Below are 16,105 nucleotides of genomic sequence, written 5' to 3'. Positions count from 1 at the left end.
TTTCCCTGGGGATAAATTCTGGAAATTGTGGTGTCTTTTCTGCAGACTCTGAAGTAATAAACAGTCCTGTTCTCACTTTGGTCCCCAAATCACCATCTCTGGTGAGTGTCTGGCAGGATATATCAATCAGTGCTTCAGTCTACATTCAGGTGAGATGGCACCTCCCTCCATGTGGATGGCTGTGGGCTGCCTTGGGGGATATGGCTGGCTTCTGGATCCAGGTTTCTTCTCTCTCCCCCATCAGCTTCTTCTTAAGCTGCTGCTCTGTCTGTCTAAGCTTCCTATCTTAGTGAATGGCACCAGCACCCACTGCCTAGGTCAGAACTGGCAATTTTCCCAGACTCCTCTTCCCATTTCCACTCCTATTTCTAACAAACACCAAGAGTCATCAACTCTGCTTCCCAAATATGTTTCAAATTGGTTCAGTTCTTTCCATCTCTGCTGCCTCTGCCTCTGTTCAGACCACCTTTATCGCTTGCTTCCATCATTGCAATCACCTGAGAGCAGATCCCCATCTCCATTTTGCACCCTACTTAATTCTTTCTGCTGTAGCCAGTGATTTTTCTAAAGTATAAATCTGATTACATCATTCTCTGCTCAACTCATTCAGTGGTTCCCTATAGATCATAGAATAAACTTCAAACTTCTTAACTTTGTTTACACGGTCCTTCAGGATCTGGCTCTGTTTTAAAAAATTTCTCTCCAGAGTCTTGTATGATCATTTCCCTCTTCCTAAAACAAACCTACAGTCTAGCCATTCTTACAGGCCCTAAAATATGCTATGCTTGTTCACCTTGAAACATAATGTATAGGACTTTATGTCTTTGAGATTGACGATCTTTCTTGAGTTTACACATCTTAACTCCAAAAGAGTGGAATGATGGAAAAAAGATTAACACACACACACACACACACACACAAATACATACAGATATACACATACATTTGTGTATATAGACACATATATATTAATATATATTTGGGATAAATATATGGAAAATGTACATAAATGTATGCATATATGATGGAAATTAGCAATCAAATGCTTTTAAAAATTGTACATGGATATTCAGTTATAGACAGTAGGTTACACAATACATTAATTTTCTCTTCTTCCCTAGATTCCATCAGAATCATAGCAAAGGCATGTAAAAGCGATAAATCCATGAGTACACAAAGAATGTGATTGGAATCAATAAAAAATAAGAGATTTCCACATATTTCTGGAATACAGATTCAGCAAATTTTGCAGAGCAGAAGAAGCTGCCTTGGTCCACTGCACACAGAGGAAGATAGAGACAAGAGAAATCAGATTTGCCCAGAGGAATCCCAGAAAGACTTAGGATTCTGGAATTCCAAGTAGGGTAGTGGGTGGTATTTAGGCTTAGGGCTGAAATCCGGGTGATTACATGGGTCATGGACTGCCATCCATTTCTCTGGGCATAAAATGTCATCAATTTGGTTTCTCTCCTGAACCTAGAAGTCAGAGGTGACTTCCCCGGAGACCTCAAGTGTCTTTTAAAAAAAAAAAAAAAAAGAAAGAAAGAAAGAAAGAAAGAAAAGAAGAAGACCTCCATATACCTGTGGTATGAAGAGTTGAAAAGATAAAATCAAGAAAATCCCCAGAAAACAAAACAGAGAGAAATTTTTAAAATATATTTAAAATACCCAAGCAGTGTAGAGGATTAAACCAGCCCTGTCTGATCAACAGGGCGTCCAAAAGATAGAATAGAGAAAACAAAGGTGAATAAACTATCAAAGGAACAATTTAAGAACATTTCCCAAGATTAGAGTCAAATAATCAACTTCTCAGTGAAGCACTCCCAGACTAGCCCATTAAAACCGTAGTCCCTCCACCTAGCCCCTCCTTACTTAATTGTTCTCTTTTCAACTTATAACCACCTGGCATACAATGTATTTTACTTGTTTGTTTAAGGTCTCTCCTCCCATTAGAATGTAAGCTCCCTGCAGGTAAGGCATTCGGTCAGTTTTGTTCACTGGGGCATCCTCAGCGCCTACTCAGTGCTTGGTACAGTCGGTGTTCAATAATTATTTGTTGACTGAATGAATAATAGAATGACTCAAGAGATCTAAACCCTCATCTGCTGTGGAAAGAATTCAGTTGATAACGCCTCAAATTGGTTTCTCAATAAAATGATATATAGGCCTATAATTTAGAAATATGAGACAACCCCCTGAAGCAATTACTAAAACAGTCAAAGGCACTTAACTGCATCTGAGGAATAAGATGGGAGAGTAGGAGTGGGAGGGGGCAAGTCGCTGTTGATTTTCATCGTAAGTTATTGCAAACTATTTGCTTTTTTCACCATGTGACTGTACTTTTTGTTTTGTTTTGTTTTTTGTGGTTTTTTTTTTGCCGTACGCGGGCCTATCACTGTTGTGGCCTCTCCCGTTGCGGAGCACAGGCTCTGGATGCACAGGCTCAGCGGTCACAGCTCACGAGCCTAGCCGCTCTGCGGCATGTGGGATCTTCCGGACCGGGACACGAAAGCGTGTCCCCTGCATCGGTAGGCAGACTCTCAACCACTGCGCTACCAGGGAAGCCCTGTACTGTTTCTTTTAAGAGTGTATATGTCTTAGAAAACATTTTGTATTTATATTCTGTAAATATATATCAACAATAATAATAGCTAACATTTATTGAGCACTTATTACATGCTAGGCATTGTGCTAAGCTTTATATAGATTCTTGAGGAATGTATTACATATCTGTTGTCATTTTACATGGATTGAAAACATCTGGATTTAACTTAAAAAGAGGAAAAAAAAAACTCCCTCAATCCCCAAATGTAAATATTTAGTAAGCTTAAACTCAATTGAATAAATTCTGCTTCTCAATCTTCATAACAAAGATATTAATTTGATATGCCTCTTCCTCTCCTTAAAATGCAAGAAACAAAGCATCATACCATATTTTTTAAAGTTTTTATTTATTAGGAAATCCTCATAGAACTGCAAAAGCACCTGTCAACAGGAACTATAGAAACTGAAGGAAAAATTGTGCATAAGCTCTTTTGGAGACATCTGTCTGTGTCATCTGCTTGCTTTCCCACCACCCTTCTTTCCACATTTCTCTTTCAGTCGGTTCATCTGAAGTGTAATTGACCTTTGTTTCAGGAAATTTATGGGATTTTCACAACATGAAATGGCTTCTGACAGAGTCATTTTTGGGCCTCAGCTCTGATCTGCTTCCTCCTGTCTGTGCCCGGATATTCTGCTGTGACGCCATCCATCATTGGTTCAGGAACACATGGTGCCATCACCGCGGCAAATCATTCTTCTGTCATTCCAGAGGTGAAATTGAAACATTGATAGCTGTTAACAAAAATCCTTTTTAGCACAGTTCTGTCATTTGGACGCTTCTGGGGTTTAGACTGTGCTCTGGATCTGTTGGGAGCAGTCCCTTCTTCCCTTTCCTTTTTGCTTGACTAAACTCCTCCTCATTTCTCAGGCTTCAGCTGAGATGTGCCCCTGGAGAAGCCTTTCTCGACAATGACCCCACCTGAATGTGGATCCTGCAGCTCCCGGAGTATCCCTCTGACATTGACTTCATAGACTGAATTGTTGCTGCCATTTATTTTCAGTCTCCTGTGCTGGACCTCATGATCCCTGGGCACAGAGACTGAACTCTTCGTCTTGCTAGCTCCAGCACACGGTGTGGTGCCCTGGTATGTAGTAGGTGCTCAGTAACCATTTGAATGAATGAATGAATGAATGAAAGCCACTGTCACTGTGTACAGTTCTACTTTAGTTTCACATACTGAGTATGTATGAAAAATAACAACCAAAACAACTGGACAGCTGTGCTTAACAATTTCTGAGTGAAAGGCTAATGAGTTAAATAATCTTGGCCTAAATCCAGAAGTTAAGGGAAAAAGAGATAGCGAGAAGGCTGTGCCTGTTTCCTGTGTTCTGTAGGAAATAAATATTTCCTAAGCTCCTTTCCTCCAGCAATTTCCAAAGTTGAGAATGCACCATATAATTTTATAGCCCCATGAAAGAAGAAAGTAAAACGCTTTCAAAATGGTTTGTGCCACATGCTGTAAACTAGCCTCTTATTTATGGCTTGAAAAATAGGTGAGGGAAAGTTGTTATATATTCCTATTTCTTCAGAGCCTTTGAATAATAGTTAACAAAGACCACACTGAAAATTGAACTTACCTTATCACTCATGAGATCAGGTTCTGAATTATGTGAAGCAAAAATGTTTCCAATACAGTCCCCTCCGCCACCAATCCCTCCATCCCCTCAGCTGGCATGAGAGAAGCATCTTAGTTACTTCATGCCTTTTCTACTGCTGCTCTTCATTGGACCAGAGCTAATATGCGCTGAATGCCCTTCCAAATGATAGGAAAAAGTTGAAAGAGAACTTTAAAGGTGATTTTAAAATTTTAATCTAAGGCTAGTTGAAAGATGATTGTTTAAGGTCGTTCTGTGATTATTGGGAAATTGGGCAAGATTTCATTTTTTAGTTCAAGTATGTGACAGGTGAAGAAATAGCAAATCAAAGAGAAAAATAGAAGAACAAAATTATTCTACTTTGATGGCTTATGTGTTTTATCTGTGATGCTAGATTTTCAGTTTATGTAACTCTGAGGGAAAATGGATACATCAGGATGCTATTAATAATAATTGTGGGAAATTTTTCATTGATTTATGTGAGATCAGACTCTGGCCCATTGTCTATTTTCATTCGGCAGTTTTTTCTTTTGTAAGAAAAGTACTTTGGTTAAACAGAGTGTATCTTTGACCTGAATGGTGTTCCAGAGACATATTTAGTTACAAGTTGAAACGGTGTTGGTCCCAAATCTATTACCAGAGTAATAGTCACATTATCTCTCATTCATCTATGGGTGATAATATGTGATGTTTCAGTTACTTTCTTCACTAACTCTACTTTGTATACTAGACCCTAGTTGGCATTGTATATTGTTATTATTATTATTTATACTTAATTATGAATTACTTCTTATGTTATCTTAAATTGAAGGAAGGACATATCTCCTGCACATATTTAAAGTTAAGTGTATATATATATATAAATTAAAATATAAAATTAAGTTAAATTTATTTAACTTAAATTATATTAAGTTAAATATATAAATATATATATACATTTTATACATATATACATGTATGTATATGTGTTACATATATATATATACACATATAACTGCAGTGGTTGTGAAATAGACAAGCTCTCTCATGAAACTCCACTGCTGACTATGAGGTTGCTATTTTACCATTTGTTGGTTTCAGACTCCAGTAGCTTCTGTTATCAGTCCAGGAAGTTCCTTGTTTCTCTAACCTGGAAATATAATCGGAAGCCATGTACACGTGAGCTATGGGAGAGCCAGGAAGGGCTCCCCCCATCCATTACTCTTTCCTTATTCTAAATTCTCATCACTTGGAACTGATTCCTTTGTGTTTAGGCTTTGTGGACATCTTGGTATCACAGAATCCTAGAATTTTAAACCTAGAAGGAATATTAAAGATCTGATCCAACCACCTTCCTAAGCCTGTAAATAAGGAAACTGAAATTCAGAATTTTGTCCAAGGTTTTACACTCTGAGGGTGGTAGAACCACTAGAATCAAGGCCTTCTGAAGGTCACTTCTGCTGACTCTCACTGTGTTCATTCACTTCTTCACTCTTTAATTTACGATATAGTCAGGATTCTTCTGGGTGAAAGTGAGAAAAACCCAATCTGACATACTTCAAGGAAAGAAGAAACGTTATTAGCCTCTGGGCACGATAGGCTCAAATAATGTCTTCCACACTTGGACTGTCTCCAAATCTTGCCTCCTGTCTGTGTGGGCTTCATCCTCAGGCAAGCTCATCCCGTTGCTGTGGCAACACGCCTTCCTCCTCACCACCCTCCCCTCAGAAGTTAGGGGCATGCATCCTATCAGCTTTAATTCCACCAGAGTGAGAAAGGCTCATTCTCCTAGTTAGTCCCAGAAAAGTAGTGACATGAAATCTCACGGGTGTGCCTTGGGTCATGTGCCTGAACCAATCAGGGGGTCAGAATAGATCAACTGGCCTAGCTTAAGTCACATGCTCTCCCCTGCCACCAGGGGAATCTCATAGGCTGAGAGTGAGGGAGAGGAACTTCCTCCAAAAAATTAAAAAGCAGATAAAAATTGGAGTGTTGTGGCAGAGGAAAGTAAAATAGAGACCAAGCCGTTTAAAGCAACGACTATCAGCTTCAAGTGCATACTATGTCTCAGACACTGTGCTACGTGTTTGTCTGGGTAGCATCTGTTGCTAGTTCATTTGCCTACCAGTTGTTTTTTTTAAATAATGAACATGCTGGCCGAAAGCTGAACTGACAGAAATGGAGTCAAGGAGAGATTACATTGGATGTGTCGAGGGGGTGATGGGGAGACAAAGGGGAGAGGTTTGGGGTGCAGAACCCTGCGCAGGGGAGGAAAAGTGAGGTCTGAATGAAGGTCAGCAGGGGCCCAGAGGACAGGAGAGATCTGGGAAAAGGCCTATGAGAGGCTGCCAGTCTCCACTGGGCTATCTGCTCGGTCTCAGCTCTGCTCCCTGAGCAGATAACCCCGTGGAGATGCGGCACGGTTGATTCATTCATTTGTGCACGCATTTTGGGAGGGCGTTCTGTGGCCAGCTGCTGTGCCGGGTGCTAGGGAGGCAGAGGTGGTAAGACGGATCTTCCCTCATCATCCCCCGGGGGCATGTTACACAAAGCTTCGTGACAACTGCAGGAATTGCTACCAGGGAGGAGTCCAGAGCGCGTTCCAAGAGAATATACAGAGGACCTGACTGTGTGCAGGATGTGGGCAGGGAGAAAGGCAGAGAGGGTCCCCTAGAGTAATACTTGAACTGAGGCTGAAGGACAGGAGGAGGCTTGCTAGGGCGGAAGAGAGGCCAGGAGAAGAGAAGGAATTCCAGGCAGAGGGTACTGCAGCCTGTGCGAAGGGGTTCAACGTTGTTGGGGAACAGTGGGGAAGGCCAGTGACTGCTCAGGCTGGAAGAGGAATAAGAGCCAGACCATGCCACTCACTTCGGGCCGCTGGAAAGACTTTGAACATTATCTGCAGGCATTCATTCGGCTTGTGATCAGATTTGTGTTTTTAGAAAGATCACACTTACTGAGGGTGGAGAAAGAATTGAGGGGGGTGGGTGAGACTACACAGCCAGGGCTTGAAGAGGGGGTGGTGTAGAAGTGGCAACAGAGTTGAAGAGAAAAGCGATCACAGTCAAGAGGTGACTTGAGGACGTGGGGTGTGAGGGCGAAGCTGGGGCGAAGTGAGCGTAGCATCGCCATATATGCACTACTGAATGTAAAATAGCTGGCTGGTGGGAAGCAGCCGCATAGCACAGGGAGATCAGCTCGGTGCTGTGCGATGACCTAGAGGGGTGGGAGGGAGACACAAGAGGGAGCGGATATGGGGATGCGTGTATGCCTATGGCTGATTCGCTTTGTTGTGTAACAGAAAGTAACACAGTACTGTGAAGCAATTATACCCAATAAAGATCTATTAAAACAAAATAATAAAATAAAAAAAACATCTGAAACACAACAAAACAAAAAGAGGTCTTTGAATTTCTTAGTATTGGAAAGGTGGCTTCAGCAGTAGTTGGACAGGCAGTGCAATATACCCATGGGTTTGTGAAAGTTTCACATTTTCGTTAGCTGGTTGAATAGCAGGTTTTACTTTCCATGACGGTATTAAATTGGCTGGGGATTAGGCTGAATGTAATTGTTTTATGGCCAAATGGATCCCATTGTAATAGTGACCATATATCAGCCTGCCAAGTGCCTGATTTAAGAGTACAAGGCCACAGGGAACTTCTCTGAGTCTACAGATTTGCTGACTAAAGATAAAGGAATAGGACCTTAAACTCTGGCAGCCCCGCAGAATGTCCTGGGTCTTAACGGTCTTGCTTGCTACAGTTTAGATAATCCCTTAAATCTGTAAGAGTTCATATATGTAGACTCTGGAACTGTATTCTTGGATTGATGAATGGGATGAATAGCCAGGTTCAGATGCTCTGCAGTGCCATGGAAGAATTCCAGTTGATGTGGGGCAAAGACTCCAGGACTGGGTGTGCCGTAATGATGGTGGTCTCCTGGAAAACCAGCTTTGCCAAAATGAATTTGAGCCTGGGAAGCTAGAATTAAATATGTTAGGGATGTGCACCCGAAAGAAAGTTTATCCTGAGCAGTGATTGATAGGATAGTCTACGGTTGTACAATAGTCTAGAGAACAGAGTGTGGAACCAGAGTCAGGGACTTATGGCTCTGCCATTTACCAGCTCTGTCTCCCAAACCAGTCACTTAATGCTTTCTGAGCCTCAGTTAACCTATTTTTAAGGTAAATATAACAATAATAATAATACCTGCTATGTCACCCAGCATGGTGCTGAAGATGAAAATGACGAAATGAAGATGAAAAGAAATGAAATTTGTGAAAGTGCTTTGTAAGCGAAAAATGAAGATGCCAAAAGAATTGTCATTATTTGTTCCAGTCAAGATAGGCCAAATTGTACCATGGTCAGAAATAGCAACATCTTGCCTCAAAAAAAGGTCTCTTTCTTGCTCCTTCTGCCAAAGTCCACTGCCCACTTGGCAACTCTTAGGGTATCACTCTTCCATTCATGTTGAGGATAAATACGTGACGTTTTAGGGATCCTTGCTCACATTGACCTCACCTCACTTCCTGGTTATGCAGTGGGCCCCACTGGCTGCACCACTGTAAAAAGCAACTGCTGTTTCCCCCTCTCCTGGGTTTGTTTTCCCTTCTGCAAGTGCGTTTGGATTTTTCTTTGGGCCATCACCCATTTCATGCTTTTTTTTTTTTCTTGTTTGTTTGTTTGTTTGCGGTACGCGGGCCTCTCACCGTTGTGGCCTCTCCCGTTGCGGAGCACAGGCTCCAGGCGCGCAGGCTCAGCGGCCATGGCTCACGGGCCCAGCCGCTCCGCGGAATGTGGGATCCTCCGGGACCGGGGCACGAACCTGTGTCCCCTGCATCGGCAGGCGGACTCTCAACCACTGCGCCACCAGGGAAGCCCCCATTTCATGTTTTACACGGGGCTGGTTCTTCTGCACACCACCAGGGGAAACTGCAAACAGGAGAATCTCCTTGTTTCCTCTCTTTTTCTCTTCTGGAATAAGCAGTCACTTATTCCTGACTGGTCCAAGGAGACTAGTATCCTTAGGTGACCAAAGGGAAATCTGAAGGGGGTACAGAGTTCAGTGGAAGAGGACTGGGCGGAAGAGAACTCTCAGGTGGCCTGAAGAATGCTAATGAGAAGGTGAGGGGCAAAGACTGGCTGTAGAAGTGCATTTAGCTTAGCCTCGTTAGGCCGGGGGGCTATAGCTGGAGGCTGGAGTTTGGAGGGAGAACTGGAATTAGGTGCTAGGACCTGGGAGGAGGAAGACCCCCAAGAAGCCCCCCTCCTCCAACACTGTGATACATTCAACCGAGAACAAAGTCAGGAGCCTGGAGCAGCGAGGGCTGAGGGCTGGACTGAATGGCAGAAAGGAAGAGACCCCACAAGCAAATGAAGCTGTGGGGCATCAGGGACCCCTAAGACCATTGCTGTAATGGAGGTGATTTGCATTTTGCTGATTTTTCAGGGGTGATTCCTTTTAGTAACCAAATCCATTGAGATCAAACACAACGCAAACCACAGTGGGAAAAAGGAGTCTGTACCTATATTAATGATTTCCGTGCATGGAATGTACAACCAAAATCGGGTTTGAAAACCTTGATACCTTTTGGACCACGTCTGTGGATATCCCTGTGTGCAAAGATCAAATAATGGTAGAAACTAGAGGAAAACATGCTAGCTTTAAGCCCACCCTGCAGCCAGAGTCCAGATAACAGAAATAACAACCAACCCTGTATAGCACCTTCTATATGCTGAGTGCTTTTCAGCATTTCACCTATATTGACTTCTTTAATCCTCACAACAACGCCTTTTTTTTTTTTTTGGCCGCGCTACGCACCTTGCAGCAGGATCTCAGTTCCCCGACCAGGGGTTGAACCCCGGGGCCACGGCAGTCCTAACGACTGGACTGCCAGGGAACTCCCGCAACAACGATTGTAGATAGATGCTGTTATTATTTCTATTTAAAGATGAAAAAAAAAACGATCCCAGAATAGTTATGTGACTTGCGAGTTAGTGGGAGAGCCAGGATTCAAACCCAGGCAGTCTAGTTCCAGGGTCCACACCTTTTGCACCATATGGGGCAACGGGATGTCTTGTCCTGTGTCCCTGGTCATCACCACCTTTGCAAGGGGGTTGAACGACCTGCATCTTTTGGAGTGATGCCACTTAAATGGCAACTCTCTTCCTTAGATTCCTCTGTGACATAGCTGACATGGCCTGCAGAACCAGCAAACGCCAGTCAGTGACATGGCTTGGGAGGTCACTAGAGCTCCTGGGATCTCAAATATTCAGGGAGAAGTTGCAGCCGGGAGTTACAGGACTCCTCTTTCCTCCTGCCTCTCTGGCTTCTCAGAGGAAGCAGACCACTAGGGCTAGATCTGCATCTTCTATTTTTCCTCCTGCAGCAAGTTTCTTCCTAGGTAGGTAGCTCGCTCTCCCTCACCACCCGCCCTCCACATCTAGATTCTGGCAGTGAAGCATTTTCAAATGTTGTTACTCCATGTTTCCAAGAATGTCTGCTTAATCTAGGATTAGGGCAGCCGCAAAGCAGGTGGAATCGCAAGTGAGAAAATAATCAGATGAGAGAAGGAGAGATGGGACTAACAGATCACAAGGGGTTGGATCAAGTACAGGGGGAGGATTTGGGTCCTGGAAGGCTGGTAGGAGTGAGGCAGGGACGACCCCTGAGGGTAGAGGCGGGTATTAAGGTTGTGAATCAGGCTCAGAGGCGGGAGACAAGAACCCAAGTATTATAAAGTGGACACAAAGTGGGGTGCTGCTCACTGACATGAGGCCTTTCCCATAGGCTCTACCGGGACTGGGTATGAGAGTAGGACAGAGGCATGGCTGCCTCAGCACGGATGGAGTCCCGAACGCAGAGGAGGAAGCGGGGTGGGGGTGGGGCAGAGCGTCTTTCTCCAGCCACTTCACACCTCCTTGAGGAAGAGACCAGATGGCCAAGTTTTGCAGATGGCTAAGCTCAGACTGTGGGTGTAGACCTCTGTTGTTGCCTTCTGACTCTGGTCGTTATCTATCTGCATTCCCTATTTCACAAGTAATTTTTATTCTTTTCAACTTCTCTTCCTCTTTTAGGCCAGATTTCTTAGAGCTGAAGAGCAATTGCTCAAGGATGACCTTGCCTAACTTGAAGAATTACTCTTGTTCAATAAAACATTAATCTTATGTAAATAAAACTTGATAAGAAGTGCATCCATGCTGCCCTGGTCCCCTCTCTTGGGCTTCTTGTTTCCCTTTTCTGAAGTTTCATTCATTGGTCTCTAATCTCAGCTTGCATCACGTCCCACTGACTAGGTTGTTATTCATTCTGTAGTACTGTTTTTATTGCTGCCCAGACACCTAAACCACTTACCATCCCTGAATTCACCAGAGTCAAGCACCCCTAACCCTGTTAGAACATTGCCCTCCGCCGCCGGCCCCCGCTTATGAAATGCTACACTGGCTGAGACTCGGTGTCCCTGCAGCCCCAGGATCCTTCTCTGATGATGGCGCTACAGCCCTTGTGTGAGAGGACCTGCGATTTGCCTCTGACATTGGCAGAGAGTTCAAGATGCGTCGAGCCACTTTCAGGGTAACTCAATAAGGTTCTATTTACAGAGCTCTCTCTTGAGTTCAGCTCCCTCAGGAGAAGTTTTGAATCTCTGTAGGTAGGGATGAAGTCTCATTTACCTTTATTGCCCCAAATGATATCCAGTACGTATTAGAGCCTCCTCTGATATTTGAATGCATTGGCTGATATTTTGGACACCCTCCTTGAACTTAGGTTTAAACTTAAGAGATTTCTTAATAACTTTCACAAGTGTACTACTTATTGTTTGAAAGCAATACTTTAACTTTTCTAAAAAGAAAAGGAAAGAAAAGCTTACTCAGAGATCATTTAATGAGCATTAACTCTAAAATATGGGAAGTTCTTTTATCCCATTTATCTACTTATCCTTTTCTGGACATAGTATGTCCTTTCTTAGTCTTCCTTTTTCAAGCCAAAGATTCTCTCTTGGTTTCTTTGTTTTCAAGAAGTAATTTCTGCTCATGTGATTTTCTATATTAACAAAAATGAAGAGACTAAATAAGGGTTACATTAAATACATTTGGCCTGTCTGTTATTAGGCTGAGCTAATGATCCACCCCAGCAGGAAACAGCCTTCCCTCCTCTAAATTCTTACAACTTGTTGCCTCAACAGTTTACTTGGTTTTTTTTGCATGCTGCCTGTATTTTTGCACCTGCATAATTTTTTTCCAAGGAGGTAATCTTTTGAAAGCCCTCTTGGTCTGGGACTTAAAGCATAAAGTAGGCACTCACAAAATATAGGCTGTGAAAATAAATAAATGAAGGAATGAAGTAGGAAATTTGACAATAAATTTCCTGACAGGAGATTTCTTAAAATGAACAAGTGCTTCCTAAGAACTAAACACAGAGAGTTTTAGTGACAATGGTGGCAGCACAAGCCGGAGGATTTGGCTTTAAAAAATCCTGGATCTAAAAAAAAAAAAAAAAAAAAAAATCCTGGACCTACTCCTAACCACTAGCAGAGTTATAAAGATGATCTTGAACTCGGTGGAATGATTCTGACTCTGCTTATAGGTTTTACAGAGTAAAAAGATTCCTATTCGGTAGATACTTTGTGACTTTCATTTCTTATTCTTTTCACCAATCTGTTGGACCTCTACAGGTATTAAGTCAAAGATAACTGACATATCAGTTACTCCCATTACAAACTTTGTAGATGCAGGCCTTCAATGGAAACTCTCCAGTTTTAAACTGTAGACCATTCTTCCTTTACATTTCTTTAAGGTCATCTTTGTAGCGTTAGATGTCAGGCTACGAAAGGTGAATTTAGGGCAGTTGATTTAAGAAGTATGATACAGCCTTCACTCAGAATCCACGGGGCATTGGTTCCAGGATCCCCTGCCAATACCAAAACCCAAGGATGCTCAAGTCCCTTATATGAAATGACTCAGTACAGTCGGCTCTAGGGAATCCGTGGTTGGTTGAATCCACGGCTTCGGAACCCACAGAGGGCCTTCTGTACTTTATGTTCGTGTGTGTAGAGGTGTGGGTGCTCACAACAAAACGACTTGTGAATGTCTCTCTCCTTGACCTGTTTTGACCAAACTTTATTACTCATTTAATGGAGTCATGACAAAGAGTAGGAAACAAAACACATGGGGATCACAGAGGCTGTTATGTTTATTGTGCAGAACAGACAGTGATAATCCACTAGAGAAATATTTTCAACAAGCAAGCGATTCAAAGTACAATCATAGACAGCAACTCTACATGAAGAACAAAGTTAGAAGACACTCAAAGAAACAGGGAGAAAGTCAACTGCAGTTCAACGTCTTGATACTTTTCTCCTGCACACATACCTAACTTGCAGAAATGGTAGAAAAGTTAAATGTCCAGTCTTACTTAGCCTGAGACCAACAACAGCAAAGAACAGTCCTATAAAATTTATCTCCCACAAAAATAAACTATATATATAAAAATTTTATGATGTTCTTACTGTTCCATTGGCCACAAGCTTTTTTCAGTATGAAAAATGAGGTATACTGGGGCTTAAGAGGTAGTAGTGTGTTTTGATTGTACAACGTATAGGAAATAAGAGAGTAATTTCATCAGAGATGGAAACTGCCGGGTGCTCCGAGTTTGGCCGACACGAGCAACTGCTTTAGTTTTATGAGCTGGCCAGTGAGGTTTCAAAAGGCCCAACCCAAGATACGGAATGGGGCTTCTTATGAGCCACTGTTTAGTTGCTTATTTAATGCACAGTTAACAGTAATGTTGAGTTTTAATTCTCTCCATAGCTCCTTTGGTGATTCACAACAGTGAGCAATCTGCCAGTCTCAGAGAGGTATGTGGCCTTTGAAAGTACCTCCCTGAAGCAGCTGGAAGAGAGATGGTTTTGAGTTTCATTTGGCATCAGTACTAAAAGCCAGACTGACACAAGCCGTCATGAGAAGCTACCTCTTGGCCCAGTTGATAATACCATGTTAAAAAGTCAGCACACTCACTAGGAGAGAAAGGAATAAAAACTCTACATAAGAAGCGTTTAAAATAAATCTGGTTGAGACATATTACAAAAATCACATTTGTGTAAAATACATGAAAATATCTGTCAAGCATTTTCTCATATTCAACTAATCTTCAAAACACATATTTTTGATTGCATCATGCAAAAGCTGAGCTTGTTGCATCTCACCTACAAAGCTTCAAGTTTCTTTGAAGGTTGGCTTTATTTTATTTATTTGCAAAAAAGTATGTAAAAACATGTTCCTTTCTATCAAAAGCCTTTTACAAAAATAGTTTTGAGGAGGGTTAGCTGCAGTCTGAACTATTTCAAACATTGACAAAAATGAATGCTGCAAGTAACAAGTTCATTCCTTTTGAAGTCTGGAGGTAGGTCTTTGCAAGTCAATTAGTCCATTTCCTTAAACAATTCATGTGAGGTACAAACTTGGAGGGTGATATTTAAACATTACAGTCAAATTTTGTGTGATGTGTAGTGTAAGGAGGAAAAATATCCTTAAGAACCTAGGAGCGACTTGGTTAAAAAATATTCAAGTTAATGTGGAAAATCTAGCAGAGAAGCTGAAACAAGTATTTGTAAAATTTTAATTAAAAAAAAAAACCCATAGAAAAATACATAGCCATGCTGAAACACAGTAAGGAGACTGCTTCTTTAACTGTAATTAAGTGTACAAAAAGAACTGTAGGTGATTAGCATCACCTACCCATTACTTTTCTTTTTCTTGCATTGCTTGTGTATAGCAGCATGTAGTAAGTACTAAACTGTAAATTAACTGTAATATTCAGAGGTAGTATTGAGCAGTGGGGTTGTATTGCATCTCTGGCTAAAAGTGCAGTTTGAGTGAAGAGATGGTGAGCTGAAATCAAAGTAAAGCACCTCAGCCAACCATCCTATGTCAAAACGTATTACTTGAAGTAACACATAAGCTTCATTTGAGGTAAGTGGTATTTAGGTCTTTCACAGAAACTGATACACAATGGAGAGAGAGAGAGAGAGAGAGCCTGCTTTTTTGTTGTCGTTGTTCTTTAAATTGTAATATAAACTCTAGCAAAAGAAATTTGGATTTCGCCCCTCTCACCTCATAATCCAGGTGAGCTCATCATGCATTATTCTGTTGTACCTTTTCATTAAATTACAAAGAGGATAATTTTACTTGTCTAGGTTCCTTAAAATGCTTTGAGGCTGACAAGTGTGATTTATTGCTAAATGGCATTTGGCTCTGTAGGAAGTAGATTCTACCCGGATGAGGGTTCCTGAAAAAAAAAAATGAGGGCCGTGAGTAAATTTATTACCCCTGCTGATATGTGTGGCATCCATAAATAAAGGAGTTGGCAATCTGAGTTTGCTTACTTCCCTTTTTGAAAAGTGAACATCACCTTTTCTGGTTTGTTAAGCTGGATGAAAGGATACATCAGCATTTCGTCTCATTTAGAAATAAAAGTAAAAATTAAAAAAAAAATCATCAAGTAAGTGTCTACAAGGTTATATGAAAAAGAGAGAATTAGTATCTAGTCCTATCTTTGGTGTTCTAAACAGAAGCTTCACTACTGCGAGCGGGTTGGGTGGTGTCTGAGGCAGTCAGTGTTTCTCACCGCGCCTCTCCTAGCATTCGGAATGCCCAGCGTCACACGGGTGACACGTTTCTGGTTTGGATGCAGTGCAGTGATTGACTAAACCCGATTCAGAGGTTCTTCTCACCCACCCACTCCTGCTTATCAGATCCACAAACTATTAGTAGGTTAAGGAAAAAGAGAACAGTAATTAAAAGTTGCATTGTTAAACTGTGTCCCCTGTGTTTACAGCAGTTTTTCACTAAACCTGGGACCGTGAAGGGATTACAAAGAAGGTGATTAATATAGTCCTTTTTAAGGTTATGTGACTTCTCCCCCCACCCCC

The 16,105-nt window shown here is 41.9% G+C and overlaps 1 protein-coding gene across 1 annotated transcript in view; it reads right to left on the bottom strand.

Moving 5' to 3' along the window:
- Nucleotides 1-15,460: 15,460 nt before the first annotated feature.
- The window catches only part of HMGA2 (high mobility group AT-hook 2), a 139,174-nt gene continuing 138,529 nt past the window's right edge, over nucleotides 15,461-16,105 (bottom strand). Inside the window, exon 5 of the mRNA XM_007447386.1 lies at nucleotides 15,461-16,105. This exon is cut by the window's right edge and continues 215 nt beyond it. The gene's annotated coding sequence lies outside the window, so the exon portion shown is untranslated.

This window comes from Lipotes vexillifer, unplaced genomic scaffold (assembly GCF_000442215.2).
Source record: "Lipotes vexillifer unplaced genomic scaffold, Lipotes_vexillifer_v1.1 scaffold170, whole genome shotgun sequence".
In the NCBI taxonomy this organism is placed as follows: domain Eukaryota; kingdom Metazoa; phylum Chordata; class Mammalia; order Artiodactyla; family Lipotidae; genus Lipotes; species Lipotes vexillifer.
This window is presented reverse-complemented; position numbering and strand designations above follow the sequence as displayed.